At 27.9% G+C, this 3,946-nt stretch overlaps 1 long non-coding RNA gene across 1 annotated transcript in view; it reads left to right on the top strand.

Annotated features, from left to right (window-relative positions):
• The window catches only part of LOC106793837, a 10,047-nt gene extending 8,861 nt beyond the window's left edge, over positions 1-1,186 (top strand). The window contains exon 3 of the long non-coding RNA XR_001382468.1: positions 733-1,186. This is a non-coding gene — a long non-coding RNA (uncharacterized LOC106793837). The remainder of the gene's footprint in view (positions 1-732) is intronic.
• The last annotated feature ends 2,760 nt before the right edge of the window (positions 1,187-3,946 follow it).

The raw sequence follows: 3,946 nt of genomic DNA, 5'->3' as shown, positions 1-3,946 counted from the left end.
TATATATATATATGTACATTTGCGTATACTTAGATTTTCTCGGAATATTCTATGAATAAAACTCAACCCACCCCCACCCCGCTCCTTCCCCATCGCCACCCCCATTCACATCCCATCTCACGCGAGTAATTGATTTATCCTTCATCTAACTGTGAACAAAATTATTATTAGATTTTTGTTCGATATTTTTCCATTAGTCTCTTTTTTCCTTATTTATTTAAAATCTTTTTTCGATTTGTTATTATTATGATATTGTATAATGATATATTGTTAATGTTTCAATTAGAATCATCATTGGATTGATTAATATAATTGGACTGAATATTTGGATTATTCGGATATGTTTCGCGTATAGATTGATATATGTGTGTTTGTGTATTCGTTATATGTTTTTTATTCAAATTAAATTAATTTTATATGAGAAAAATATAATATGTCTATTTAATCGAAATATTCTCGTCAATTATTTATCAATTATTAAATTGAAGATAGTATAATAATTCTTAGTCTTTTAAAATGTTCTTACTATACATATATACCATTCGTTATAAATAATTAATCATGTTGATTGGATAATTAAAAAATATGTGGAGAAAAAAAAAAAGAATAATATAAACGATTGTCGATGGTTTTGATATATTTTCTTGAAAAAAATCAAAATAATAATAATAATTGATTTAGTTATTCGAATACTAACGTAACATTTATTTGAATTATTTCTTTTTCTTTCAGATATAATAATAGATAAAATAACTGTTCATCATGTGGGACATCCATCCGTTCGTTCGTTCATTTTCATCGTCAAAACCAAACTACGAATGGATGATATTCTTTATTCCGGACTGCGAGAAGAAAGCCAATCAAGCAAAGGCAAACCGCTTTCTTATCGATCGAGTTGTTCTTCTTTCTCTCTTTTTCTCTCTTTCCCTTTTATATTCTTCTTCCTTTTCTTCCCCATCTCACCCTCCCACCCACCCTCTCTCACTCTCTCTCTCTCTCTCTTCTATGGTTGCTGCGATGATGCTGGCAACGATCAAAACCGTTCAAATTCTAAACTTGGAAATCGTCGAAAAGGAAATCAAGAATAAAACACGCAGTTTAAATTCGAGTTTGATTAAATAAAAAGGGGGAATCGATTAATCGAAAAAGGAAATGAATAAATTCATCGACTCTCTCTGTCTCTCTCTCTCTCTCTCTTTTTTTCTTTTTCTTTAGCTTTATTTGATATTGTAACATTTGTTATTATTATTATTATTATTATTGTTATTATTAGTATTATTATTATTATTATTATTATTATTATTATTATTATAATATTTGTTCGTATGCGAATTCAGAGAGATAGAAATTATTCTCTCTGAAAAATACATTTTATACATTTTTTTTTTTTCTTCGTTCCTCTTGTATATTATTATCTTGTTCTTTTTTTCTCCATGAGAGAGACTCTTTTCGCGAAAAGAAAAAATAACATTTAGGAGAATTAACGAACGGAAAAAAAAAAAAAACAATCGACACAATTTATTTATTAAACAAACGAAAATACATAATCAATATCTTCGAGATGAAATTGTACGAATTTACCTACCATACCGACTACGAAACATGAAGGACCTTGAACGTATCGCATGTTGATAGTTGAAATGGTAGAATCAACTGAGCAATGAAATCTATCAACTTTTTTAGATGATCATTTCATTTTATACGCAAGAGTTCAACATACATACATACATATACACGCACGCATACACGCATATCCATTCGAATGAACTGTGAGCAATGAAATAAATCAGTTCTTTTAGATGATCGTTTCGCTTCTCTTCATATACACACACATACACATAAACAAATACATCACGCGGCACATACACAATCATACACTGAGAGTAACATCTGTATAATATATATATAAATATGTATACAAAAGCGAAAATGGGTATCATTAATCATGATTCGAATTACATGGGTTAATTCGTATTTGGTTAACAATCTAATATAAAGCGAGATGATCAGATTATTTTCAATAATTGACTATGTTTGTTCAACGATAAAAGAGCAACGCAAAACTAAAATTGATCGTTGATCGTTTCGATTATATAAGTAGTACATTGTTTTATTATACAAATGAATGATGTAGTAGAGTTAATAAAAGAGTATTAAACGCATATCCGAAATATGGTTAAACTTGAAATTATTCTACTTGTAATAAATAATATTAACGTTAGTATATACTTTTTCATTTGTTTTCAATAGAAAATAGAAAGATCTTTTAATCATCGTGTGTGAATTGTTTTAATTAGATTAAGTTCAACTACGATGATTAGTATCGATTAGTAATAGACCTCATTGCTTTTACAACGTGTTTGTTTGTATGTGTGTGTGTGTGCTTTACTAAAAGAAAAAAAACATACACACACACATATACATAGACTCATATAAGATACAATCGAATCAAATGTTTTATGTTAATCGTTATAAATACAGGATTATTTATAATCATAATAATGAATCTAAATATATTACTCACACGTACGTTGTGTTATCGCTTGGAACGAAATGTTTTCAACGAGACTTCCATTGAACAATTTTAAAACCGCTAATAAACACCGCTTGTATCATACGTATATAATCTAACTATTCTTAAGTGTTATAACACGACAGGAAAAAGGAAACCACGTTAGGCGGTAATAAAATGCGTCATTTGTTGTGGCTAACACACATGCTAGATATAATAAATTGATATTTAAGTTTAATTGAGATAGCATTGTTCTTAGCGAATACACGACTATAAATTGTCTTTAGTTTTCAAAGTAAATTCAAAACGAAAACATATTAGTTTGAATTAAGAATAAGAAAGAAGGTGATCAAATTAATTATTATCTTCTTTGATCACATCGATTTTAATTAATACAACAACAATAATTAAAAATAAGATATATATATATATAAAATGGCACCTATACGTTTCATTATAATTGTCATTTTTCTATCGTTGATATTTTTGATGGGGATTATGGAAGTTTCCCCGGTGTTAATTTCGTATCCATTGATAAGAAACAGAAAAATTCCATGTCAACGTGGGTACAAATTGGATATGCAAGGAAAATGTCGTCAAATTTTGTAAATTTCAAGGTAAGTTATAAACAAGTTGATAAATAAATCACAAAAGTAATGAATTTTATTATTAATTGAAAACAAAAAAAAAGAAAAAACAAGTCTGCTTGAATTATTTTTATTCAAGTTTTCACAGTTGTACGTATTATTTGTACGTGTTCAAAGGGCAAAGCTATTAACTCTACCTTTTGTGCATTTGAAAAAAAAAAAAGGAAAAACGTTTGAAATTTAACGAACAAAGCCACTTAATGGCTGTTTAACTCTTTTGACTCGTTATATTTTTTTTTTCTTTTTCAAATTCGTTCTCTCCTCTCTTTGAGATAATTAAGTTTACATTTCTGTCACGCCTAACAACGATAATTATTAATAACGTTAATACGATTGATAATTATTCATTTTTTGTTTAACGTAAAATAACGTTTTTATTTATTTGTAATCAATCAAATTCAATTATATTCGATTAATTACGTTAAACGTGTCGTCCCTGTTGCAATATATAATTTTTTCATTTCATATATATATTTTTATGATGATAAATTTCACAAGGGTGACAACTTATAAATTAATCAATTTCTTTTTTTTCTGCAACTTTTTCAATACGATGGAATTAATAGTTTTTGTGAAAAATAAACGAAGTAGTGTGCGAGTATCTGCGAGATGGAATAATTTGCTTTTATTTTCTTTCGTTCGTTTTTATTTTTCGTTTATTATTATTTCACGAACATTGCACTTTTTTATTTTACAGATATAAAGAAGAAAAAAAGAAGGAAGGTTTCAATCGAAGCATGGAAATCGTATAATAAGAGAGGAGGAGGAGGAGAGAGGAGGAGGAGAC

Source organism: Polistes canadensis, unplaced genomic scaffold (genome assembly GCF_001313835.1).
Source record: "Polistes canadensis isolate GaletaPanama2010 unplaced genomic scaffold, ASM131383v1 scaffold_19, whole genome shotgun sequence".
NCBI lineage: Eukaryota > Metazoa > Arthropoda > Insecta > Hymenoptera > Vespidae > Polistes > Polistes canadensis.
The sequence above is the reverse complement of the archived record's forward strand: the minus strand, read 5'-3'. Positions and strand labels throughout refer to the sequence as shown.